Source organism: Canis lupus, chromosome 16 (genome assembly GCF_048164855.1).
Source record: "Canis lupus baileyi chromosome 16, mCanLup2.hap1, whole genome shotgun sequence".
Taxonomy (NCBI): domain Eukaryota; kingdom Metazoa; phylum Chordata; class Mammalia; order Carnivora; family Canidae; genus Canis; species Canis lupus.
The window spans coordinates 21,669,668-21,682,042 of NC_132853.1; the positions used below are offsets into that span (position 1 = coordinate 21,669,668).

The 12,375-nt window shown below is 41.7% G+C and overlaps 1 protein-coding gene across 2 annotated transcripts in view; it reads right to left on the bottom strand.

Annotated features, from left to right (window-relative positions):
• The window catches only part of ASIC2 (acid sensing ion channel subunit 2), a 995,000-nt gene that overhangs the window by 621,994 nt on the left and 360,631 nt on the right, over positions 1-12,375 (bottom strand). The gene's annotated exons all lie outside the window — the stretch shown is intronic.

A 12,375-nucleotide genomic window follows, 5' to 3' on the forward strand; every position in this document is an offset into this window, starting at 1 on the left:
AGTTTGTGTTAATGTTGTTAAGCAGTCACAGAAAACTAGTACAATGTTCAAGGTTTAAAATGGAAAGCAGCAGTCTTCCACCTCACTCTTCTCAATTCACAAAGTTTGCACCCCCATCAGAGGCAAATATTTTAAATTTTGTAGCAGTTTCTTCTGGAGTTGTTCCCATATTTTTAAGCAGGACACATACATATATTTATTTGTTGTCTGTATGTTGATTTCATATTTTTAAAAGGATTTGAAAACCCTTGTATCTCCTAAACACATACATGTACACACACTTCTTCTCTTCATCATGCTGTCAACTTCTAAAACATAAATTATAATGCAATAATTATTTAGTTTTTAGCATTATTATTATTATCACATTGCTACTGCATTCATAGCTGTTCTACGTGGTGTACTATATTTACATTACCCTTCGGGGACAACCTTTTGTTTTTCCTGGCGTTAATGACTGCCTCAAGTTTTAATTTGCCTATTCTATTTATGTATGTATCACCACAATTGCATCTCCAAACTCTCTGACAGAAATTTTAAAAATCTCTCTCAATCACATTCTAACACATGAGATAATCTATGATTTTTCTACCCTGGCTCCCACCTTGGAAAAACCTTTCCTAGATTTTCCCCATCTTCTTAATCCAATCAGATTTGGTTCCTTTCTACATCTGTTGCTTTGCTGTTATCCTTGAAATTCTTTCCCGTTTTGGGGGAAGAGTCTTGGCTTTCTGAGTCTCTTGTCTCTTTCTTCATTGTGCCCATCAAAATGAAGAATCAATTCCAGGAGCTTCTGGAGAAAGGGTGCATGCCATGAAAGTACTACTGCATATCTTTATCTATGTATAGAATCTCGAACAATCATTTTCTCAAAGAGTTTTATTTTTTTAAAAGATTTTAGTTATTTATTCATGAGAGACACACACACACACACAGAGAGAGAGAGAGAGAGAGAGAGAGAGGGAGAGGCAGAAACACAGGCAGAGAGAGAAGCAGGCTCCATGCAGGGAGCCCGAAGTGGGACTCGATCCTTGGTCTCCAGGATCATGCCCTGGGCTGAAGGCGGCGCTAAACCCCTGAGCCACCCGGGCTGCCCTCCCAAAGAGTTTAAAGGCATTTCTCCATTGTCTAGCTTCTGATACTGCAATCTGAATTCTGTTATTATGAATGTGACCTTGTTTTTCTCTCAGAGTTTTTAGAATATTTATTTTACCCTCCTTACTTTGAAATTTTAAAATGAGTTCATTCATTATGCTGAGCATAAAATAAGCCCTTTGAATCTAGAAACCAATAGCCTTCAATTAAAAAAAATTTTCTCGGGCAGCCCCGATGGCCCAGTGGTTTGGCGCTGCCCAGGGCGTGATCCTGGAGACCCGGGTCGAGTCCCGTGTCAGGGTCCCTGCATGGAGCCTGCTTCTCCCTCTGCCTGTGTATCTCTGCCTCTCTCTCTGTGTCTCTCGTGAATAAATAAAATCTTTTTAAAAAATTTTTCTTTTACTAGTTCTTAGTTTTCTCTGGTCCAAATTCTTCATTTTTCTGGAAATTTTCTCAGACTCAGTTTTCTGGATTAATTTTCTAAGGTGCTTATGTGATCCCTATTTTCCCCCATCACTTTGCCAGTCTATCAAACTTTGCATTTTGGATATTTTTTTTTTCAAATATTTGGCCATTCTATCAAACTTTGTATTTTGTTTCTCATAATTTTAATTTCCAAGAAATTTTATTTGTTATTTTTAAAGGTATTTTTTTAGAGTATCAATATTTTTTCTTATCTCTCTGAGGGCATAAGTCAGAGGCTCTCCCCCTATAGTTCCCTCCTCTCTGCTTTCTGCATTGTTTTTGTTTTCCTCAGATTCCTTTATTCTGTTTGTCTATTTTTATTTAGAGGCTTTAGTAAAATTTTTCAAGTGTCTGGTATGCATTCACACTTAAAAGTGAAAAAAAGATTAGCTTTGTGTGAGTGTATTGTGCTTTTCCAGTGGCAGGCTGGATAAGGATGCTTTTGCAGGCATTAAGGAATTTTGCCAATGGGAACCTCAACTGTCAGTCCCTGTAATACTCTTTTCCCTTGCAGGTCAGATTATCTATCCTACAATCTTTTTTTTTTTTTTTAATCTTTTGTTATAAGGACTAGAGGTTTCTTATTCCCTAATTCCCAGTTTTCTGTGCAACAATCTGCGCCTCCCACTCTGCCCAATCTGTGCATGGTATTCTTGAATTCTGATTTCCTTTGGTATACTTCTCCAAAGAGAAAACTTGACTCTCCTGCTGGGTGGGGGAGGAAGAGTTGCATGGTTGCCTAGGGTAGCAAGGGAACCGAGGGGATCTAATTGATTCTTTTACGGAATTTCAACCATTCTTTTACTTTCAGCCCCAACTTTATCTTCACTTTTAAAGATACATATTTCCTAAATGTCCAGAGTGTTTAGACGTTCTGGAAGAGAAATCAGAAAAAAAAAAAAAAAAGGAAGCCAATTCTTGATTACCCATTCAAGAATCTTGTAAGGATTTTATTTCAGCTTTCTCTGCTATGCAAAGTTAAATTTTACTTATCCATCTGTTTTCTACCATTTAAAGTTGTCTCGATGTTTCTGTTTTCTTTTCTCCTTTCTCAGTCTTTGTCTTCAGTGGCTGAGGCATCTCACCTGATAGCTCTAGTCCTATAAGAAGAATTTGGACCCCATTCATTTGCCAGGTGCTTCCACAAACACATCTCTTTTAACCTTGACAAGAATTCTTATGAGAAGTGTTATCTTTACTATTCCATAGATAAACCAAGGCTGAGAAAGCTGATGGATGGTATTTCTAGGGAAGGGCACACAACTAGTAAATGGTAGAGCTACAATTCAAACCCAAATCAGTTTTACATCAATGTCATGCTCTATCACACCCTGGAAACTAATGGATGAGTATCTTTATCTCTATACCTCATATTTACTACTCTGTTGTCTCCTACTTGTGACTATATATCAAAGACTATACACCACCACCATCAGTTGCCTGCCCTACTGATCCTTAGTTGTAGCAATGGTCTAAATATTCCCCCACCCCCAACATCTGTGCACTGGGGGAAAGTCCTTAATATGCAGAGGGACAGAATATAAGTTCAAGCCACTTATTTTGTGTCCTTGGACAAACCACTTAACCTTCTAAATATCTATTTCTTTATCTATTTGATGATGATCTATTTGGGCATTTCTAGTTATAGGAGTGCCCAGTATTTTATGGGGCAAGTCAGTCTATCACTTCAGTATTCAGATCCTCTTCTATCTTTTTGCATTGACCTTGTTATCTTTGTCCCATTTCCCTAACATGTGTCTCCCGTATGCCTTGATTTAATTATCTCTGCTTCCAAGCTCCATAGATTGTTAGAACAGAAAGGAGATGAGCTTTCACCCAACCTCATGGGTCTGCATGCATCCTGAGATCTGACTTTCTGTGCCACAGTATGCCCTTCTCTGACCGTATTATGCAACTGTCACTAGCAAGCCATGTGGCAAGAGAAAACTATAGCTTCCCCAGTTGTTTCTCCAGTATGCAGGATATCCACTATGGGCAAAAGAGCCACTTATCCATTTATCCATCTAGTCACTCGTCTGTTCAACAAATAGTTACTATACATCACTGCGAACCTTTAGATTAGGTCCTGGGCATACAAAGAAGAATAAGACATAAGCCAGTCTCTGCTGCACGTGTTGACCAGAGAACAAAGAAAAGAGATTCGTAAATCAACCATCACTGTGTAAGTTATAATCGATAAGTGTGTGCCTGGGTTTTGCATCAGAGGGGCACTTCAATCAGACCTGCAATCTGCTGAGGTCGTGAGAGACTTCCCAGAGAAAGGAATGCCTGAGTTTGAAAGATGAGCCCCATGAATGCTCACTTGCTTCTATTTTTTTTTTTCCTAGGGCTCCTGGTTATTTTATAAGGAATGATTAAATGTAAGTCCTGAAGAGACCTTTAAAGATTATATAAACTAACTTCTACTGTTACAAATATGAAAACTGAGGCAGAAGAAAGCATGTAGCATTTCCAACCATATTGGTAGGAATGCCAGAGGAAATTCTACTTCCACAGTTCAGATCAGGTCTCCTGACTCCTATTCCAAAATTGTTTCCCTTTTCTCCATACCTCCCTCAACACAACACTGGATGGAGAAGGGAAGTGCTAGGAAAGGACTTTTGGAGAAGTTTCTGAGTCTGTCTGAGAGTCTGTAAGGATACAATCCCTTGCCTCCCTTCAGGGAAGTTCCACTGAAGCACACAGCCTCCGACAATGACTCCTCACACTCTTAGTTTCCGGCAGTTGCCTTCTCTGCAGGTGACAGGAATGTGTACATAACGTAAAGGATGGATGTTTTCATGCCTCCATAGCTTCTCCAAGTCTCCATCCCCGGGAAGCGACACACAGTGGAACCACAAGTCTTCATGATCTTTGTTTCCAAACACCTGCTGTGATCTACTCTTTGTATCTGTCAGTTACCTATTACTGCATAACCAACTACCCCAAGACTCCAGGGATTAAAGAAACCAAGTCACAGTTTGTTACTTCATGGTTTCTGCGAGTGAAGAATCCAGGCACTGCTTAGGGGGTCCTCTGCCTTTGGGCCCCACAGGCTGCAATCCAGGTGTCAGCTGGGACTGCGGTCATCTCAGGGCTCATCCTGGGGGCCCACTACTTCCAAGCTAACTCATGTGACCATTGGTGGGATTCTGCTCCTCAGGGGCTGGAAACTCCTCAGTTTCTTGTCACGTGGGCCTTCCCATAAAATGGCTCATGATATGACAACTAGCTTTATCTGACAGAGCAAGTCAGAGCAAGCTAGATGGAATAAGAACTCTTTTGCAACCTAATTTTGGAAATGATCCCTGTCGCACTTGCTGTATGTTAGGAGTGGGTCCCTAAACCCAACCCATGTAGAAAAGGAAGGCATGGGGGTGACCTGGATGGTGCAGTCATTTAAGTGTCAGACTCTTGATTTCGGCTCAGGTCATCATCTCAGGGTCATGGGATTGAGCCCTGCATTAGGCTCTGTGCTCAGTAAAGAATCTGCTTGAGATTATCACTCTCCCTCTCCGTCTGCCCGTCCTGCTCCTACTCTCTTTCTCTTCCTCTCTCAAATAAAATTTTTTTTTTAAATCTGAAAAAAAAAAGAGGGGAAGGAATTGCACAAGGGTATGAGCACCAGAGGGCCGGTAATTGGGGCATCAGGTAAAGCTGCTTTATTAGTTTCCTAGGGCTTCTGTAATACAAACTGTGTGGCCTTAAACAACAGAAATTTATTCTTGCTCTATTCTGGAGGCTGGAAGTCTAAAATCAAGGTGTTCACAGGACCCTGAAGTTTCTAGGGAGAATCCTTCCTTGCCTTTTCCAGCTTCTGGTGTTATTGTCAATCCTTGGCTCCCTGGCTCATATCTGCATCTGTCCAGGCTCTCTTCTATCACCACATGGCGTGCTTCCTGTGTATTACTATCTATTTTTCTCCCTTTTTTTTGGGGGGGGGGCGGCAGGGGCAGGGTTATATTCCAGGCAGGGATAGTATTTATTAAACAATGAATTTCCAAAAGCTTAATACAGATGGAAGAATCTGAAATAATGCAAATGAATATACATGATTTCACATAAATAAAATCAGTGATACTAAAAGAAAATAATTTTATGTTTGCCCTACATGACAATGAAGAGGCCCAAGTGAAAGTTGCATTGGGTGCTTCCAAAGCAATGGAAGGTATGCTCACACATCTGTAACCCTGTGTCCAAATTTCCCTTTTTTTGAGATACTGGATTTCCCTCTCCCTAATTTGATTACATCTGGATAGACCCTATTTCCAAATAAAGTCATTCTCAGGTTTCAGGTAGATATGAATTGGGGGGAGGCACTATTTCACACAGTGCAACTATTATGGCATCGGATTTTGTTCCTTCCATTCCTCCAGTGATGGCCTCATTTCATACTCCTTTTTCCACACTCCCATTTTTATTCAGCCCAAACTCGGTCCCATTGCACAGGACTACCATTGCTCAAGAGTGACATGGTTATTCATCTCCTGGTGTTTACCTCTTAGAGGATCAGTCCAGCTTTAGGATCATCCTAACCTGAGGCTGATCTAGGGATTTTTAGTAGCAAAGCAGTTAATACATTTGTCTCCTGTAATCCCCAGGGATCTGGACACTATTTCTGTTGAGAACAAGACTTTGAAGGATTTGGTCACCAAGGTAAAGACGTAAAAACAAATTGGCTATGTCTCTGTGATCTTAAAGTCAATTATCTCCAATCCCTTCCTCTTAGAGTACACCCAAGCCTGTGACACATTCCCTTCCAAGAATGTGTCACTAAAGCAGTAGTTCTCATTGGGGTCCAGCTCTTCTTGGCAAGTGGAAGTCTATAAAAATTTCTGGGTGGGTGACATGTTGTCTGAAAGTGATTCTTATAGTGATTCCTTCACCCTCACTCCCAACAAGGAGGTATTTGGCAATCCCTAATCAAATAAAAAATGAACATGTTCACTAAAACACCAATTCACAATAATTCCACTCCTATGTATATACATGATATACTCAATTCACCCTGGAGAAACTTACGTAAAAGCACATAATGACGCATGTGGAAGGATATTCATTGCAGCATTGTGGGTAATGGCAAAAATTTGGAAGTAATACAAATGTCCTTCAGTAAAGGAATGGATAAGTAAATGGCAGTATATTCCTAAAATGGAATATTATATAGCAATTAAACCAACTAGATCTATATGAATGTATAAAAATAGATCTTGAAAACAATACCAAGTGAAAAAAAGGCAGGTTGTAAAACATTACATACGGAATGATGCCATTTATGTTAAATAAAATCACACCAAACACTACTACATTATGTTTATGGGTGTGTATATGTGCAGTAAAAGTTTAAATACCATGAATAGGAAGGAAATCAATCAAATTCATGGATCTTGATGCCTTGAAGCATGGAAGGCAGAGAATGGGAGGAACAATTAGGATTGTAACTTGATCTGTACTCTCCTATTTCTTTTATGCATATATTTTTAGAAACCTAAGTAAAACAGCCAAATATTGTTGCTTCACTGGTATTTATTATTACTCTTAATTATTTTTTTCTGACTTTTTCATTTTTTAAAATAAATAAGAATGAAGAATAAAGGTAAGGTCCTGGTTTGTGAAGACTAAATCTCCAGAGGAATGTGGCCCCTTGGAATTGCATGGGGCACAGCCCCCATGGTCATGGATAGGACTAGGATGTCCTGACCATTTGGACAAATGAAAAGAGCATAAATAAAGCTGAGGCAGAGCAATTTTAGGCCCTGGATTCAATGAAGCTATGGAATCGTCCAAGTGTTCATAGTTAGGGCTCTCACTAAATTTCTGCTGGGACATTTTGACTGCAATCCTTTGAATTACAGCAAGAAGGAAGGAATAATTTTGATCTGCTATTTCATTCTGGTTTACATGAGGCCTGTCCAAATGTGAGTCACAGCTTCTGGATTTCTGTGGGACGTCACCGTGTTCTGTCAAGGGCATCCTCTTCCATTTCTCACAGGCACCAGGTCCCATGTATATAACTTCCTTGCCAACGAAACTGCCATATCCAAAACAAAAGCATGTCGCTATGCATCAGTGTCACAAGGAGAACCAAACCAAGCTGTTAAAATGACAGGGACATCATCCAGATACAGAAACAAAGTGTCTGGAAAGGCTTAGAACTCAACATGTTCTGAAGGAATTCATCAACTTCTCTCCTGCCCCTGGTCCTCTACTCCACTTCTCTACCAACTTTAACAGGACGACCATCTGTAGAATCGTGATTAACACCTCTTTCTCCATCCAACATAGAATCAGTCAACTGATCATTAAGCGCAGCCCAACCTTCCTTCTGAAAATGCATTAAAGCCATCTGTTTGTCTCCGTTCTTCCTGCCACTGACCCAGTCCAGGCCTGAATCACTTACTTAGACCATAGTAACAGCCTTCTAACCAATTCCTGACACTCCCTTGCTCTCAATCTATTATCTACTTAGTGACCAGAATGATGGTTCACAAATAAATCTGTTTATGTCCCTCCACTCCTTAAAATCTTCCATGGCTTCTCCGGCTCTTTAAGATAAAGACTAAATCTTCAATGGCTTCTGACGCCTCCCACAATAGCCTGACCACCTCTCCACCTCTATCCCTGTGTTCCAGCCACATTGCAGGTGATATGCTCCTTCTGAAGTGTCTACGATGGAGAGAACATCTCCTTAAACCACCTGATTCCTCGTTATGATGTCAGGCACTGAAAACTGGGCTCTCACTATTCCCAAACTCAAGCTTTAATGATCCCTCTATGAACTTGGAACATACTTATCATCCTCAATGCTCTATCTCTGCCACCCTTTACAGTCCAGCTTGAATGCCACATTCTGAAGATGACTTTGGTGGTTATCTCTTTTTCCCCCACGTGCACACTCAGAATTATTCTCTAACTTCTGTATCCAAATGTCATTTCATGGATTCTTCGTCTTCAAGCCATCTGTCTGTCCTTCCTCCTGGGACTGAAGGCAGGAACAATGTCTTGCTCTGAATCAGTAACCCAACAAGAGGCTTTAATATATATAGTAGGTGCTCAATAACGATATGTCAAATTGGACTGAAGAGCATCACTGGACTGGGAATAGTTCTAGGGTATAAAGAAGCAAACACTTATTAAATATGCTGGACATTCCAACTTATCTAAAGAAGCTCTGTGGCTCACCTTTAAATTCCTCTAAACTTAAAAACCTCTGCCAGCCATTTCCTGTGAATCAGTTGGACAGATGCACTAATAACGATGATTTAAGGGGAGACTTTGATGTCAGTGCCTCATTCACACTTCAAAAAATGTGTATTCAGAGGCACACAAAAAGGGTGTAATTACCATTTCAGGAAAATATGTTAATTTGATGCAATGCATTACTGCTCTGACAGCTCTCAGCTCTTGCACCAAATGGTTGTAAAATGGATATTAAGAGGGAAAAAAATACACTTTTCTTCCCGCTCAAAATATAGGTAGGGAGCAAAGGCAAAAAAAGTGGGAGCCTGCTGTTAAGTGGGGCATGGCTGGGATGGGGAAGGCTTTTAGCGTGGCGTGGCTGACAAGTGTGCAGTTGCTGGTAACATTTCTGGCATGGAGGGGCCTCTCTGGGATGCCTCCGACTCATAAGGAGTACTAACACTCCTAATAAAGGTGGGACAATAAGGAAGCAGCATGAAATGCTGGCTTTCTACTCCAGGAAGGTCCAGCTGCCCTGTCAAAGCTGGCACTAAAGTGCCCTGTCCAGATTCCTGGGGTCTCCAATGCTACCTGCTTCTTCTGATCCAGAGGCCTCTACATGGGCTCATGAGTTGCTGCGTCCACCTCCCGATCCAAAAAGCTGCTCCCTGACCATAGCTTAGAAGACCCCACTGACAGTCCTCTCTGAGCTGAGAAAGTGTGAAGTCTCCCCAGCTGTCCCAGCTGCTTCCACCCTAGAATGCAGGTAGTTCCTCCTCCCTCACAGGGGTGTTTACAGAATTGAATGGGGAAATGGATATAATGCTCAGCTCGGTGAAAATGCTTAATAAATACAGTTAGGGTTATTATTACATTATAATCTTATTATCCTTGGGGGTAAGCTGATTAAAATAATAATCAAAGGGACTGATAAAGTGACCCAGTCTTAGAAAACGCATTAAGAGGCTTAGTGAAGCTTTCAGTTTCTACCATCTCAGAAGGAGCTTCTATTTATGGAAAGAGCATTTTACATACACACATCTCTCGCGAGGTCCCTAGACACGGAGTGGAAGGGACTTGCAGGACCCAGGAGATGGGATGACTCTCCCTTACCTGCCACGTATCTAGGTAATCAGGAAGTGTGAAAAGATGCTTTTGGAGAACCTAACTCATCCCCACTACCTTCTCTGTCCAGGCTGCTACCACAGAATACCAAAGATTGTAGCTTATAAACAATAGAAATATGCTTCACACAGTTCTGGAGCCTGGGCAGGCTAAGGTCAGGGCTCCAGTAGATTGAGTGTCTGGTCAGAACCTAATGCCTGGCTCATAGATGATCTTCTCATTGTGTCCTCACATGATGGAAGGGGCAAGGGGGCTCTCTGGGGTCTCCTTTATTAGGTCACCAAGAGTGACTTAATCACCACCCAAAGGCCACCCTCCTACTCATCACATCAGGGATTAGGTTTCAATGTATGAGTTTTGGGGAGAGACAGTCTATACAACACTCACTCAAGAAATTGAGGATGGGTACAAAATTCTATACTACTTCCCATATAGTGCAGAAATGAGGGGATAGAGTGACTTCAATTAAGTCAGCTAGAAGTGAGCTAGCTCCCACCTTCCCTATATGTTCCTGCTGGAGCCCTAAGGGTGGGGCTAAATCCACCATTGAGACCTCGCTGAAAATGATGGGAGGGATCCTACATGTCCAGTGTTGTCAGGGTAGAAATCAGACCCTTGCACAGTCAGGGGCACAGACTAGTCCTCATGCCTTTAATTCACAACTGAAGTATTTGGGACAACAGAATACCTTCTACATGGAAGTAGGGGCAGTGGGGAGGGCCTGGTGGCTGGGAGCACAGGGGAGACTCTGGTGAGCCAGAACTCAGGAGGCTTAGGGGGATTGGATTAAGCTGCGCCCTGCAGAGAGTTCTGGGTGACCGATTCCATTATCCTGAACCCCCACCCAGCAGAGGGGCTACTGGTAGTGTGCATCAGAAGACAGGGTCCCGTCTTAGGATGCTTATTTTGCATCTGCCAGGAACTTGTCATAATATGCTGGTTTTCCTAGAACAAGAAGTTTTACTTCCATCTGCTAGAAAACTAAGCTAAACTTATAATAGACAAGTTTAAGATGTCAGCTGTGTGAGGGGTGCCAGCTCAGGCACAGTGTCCATGTGTCACACATGGACCATGGTGGGGCATGAAGCCTTCACTCAATGTTTGAAGCTGGATTTCATTCGAGGTTGTATTAAGGTGTCAAGTCTTGACTTGAGTTGGGATTTGCTCTCCAAATAAGCTTAGGGCTAGGGTGAGGCCGGGTGGCCCCTTGTCCTTCCCAGACCAAATTTCAAACTCACCTCCTAAGGAGCTGTGCTGCAGAGTCAAGAGGAATACCTATCATCCAGTTAGGACAAGGAAGATTTCTAGAAATAGAATATGTATCCAGCCCAGTTTGTAATTTTTGTTTAAAGAATCTAAATAAGGGGGATCCCTGGGTGGCTCAGTGGTTTAGCTCCTGCCTTTGGCCCAGGGTGTGATCCTGGAGTCCCGAGATCGAGTCCCACATCAGGCTCCCTGCATGGAGCCTGCTTCTCCCTCTGCCTGTGTCTCTGCCTCTCTCTCTCTCTCTCTCCTTCTCTCTCTCTCCCTCTGTGTGTGTGTGTGTGTCTCATGAATAAATAAATAAAATCTTAAAAAAAAAAGGAATCTAAATAGGTAAGTGGGGGTCTCTAGGAGCAGAAGAATTAAGAAGACATCAGGCTTTGAATTTTCTTTGATGCCAATAAACATGGTTATAAAACAATTGATTTCTGTTTCTCTCCAGTTTCCAAAATGCTTTAATAGTCACCGTATCATTTTATCCACAGAATACTTCTTTGGGGATCCCTGGGTGGCGCAGCGGTTTGGCGCCTGCCTTTGGCCCAGGGCGCGATCCTGGAGACCCGGGATCGAATCCCACGTCAGGCTCCTGGTGCATGGAGCCTGCTTCTCCCTCTGCCTGTGTCTCTGCCTCATTCTCTCTCTCTCTCTCTCTCTGTGACTATCACAAATAAATAAAAAAAATAAAAAAAAAAAAAAAAAAAAAGAATACTTCTTTGTAAAGGCATTTGCACATGAAGAAATCACAAAGCAAAGTTTTCTGTGACCTACCCAGTGCCATGCACTTACTCAAAGATTCATGAACACACAGCTTGATTTACTATATAAAGTTTTAGCCTTAGTAATTGAGGACTGGGGCATACCATGAGTACTCAAAAGTATACTACTGAATGAAAAAATGAAGAAACATGAATGAATGGATAGAAATTGTTAGGTTATAGCATTGGTGAAGTGACCCAATGGGTCAGGTTGACCTGGTTTGGGATAGCTTGGGGTCACTGGGTTTTAGAAAGAAGCCAACAGAGACCAATAAAACGATGCTTGTGATTTCAGCCAAACCCACACGGAGAGGTTCAAGATAGTTGAGTAATGCACATTAAGACCATGTCTGTAACTTGGCATGCTATAGAAAGAGCATGTGTTTTAGTCAAAGCCTGGCCAGCTAGTTGCAAGACGTTGGACTATATTTTATCTCTCTGGGTCTTAGTTGGCCCAATTGTTAAATGAGGCAAGTACTATCTAATTTAGTAA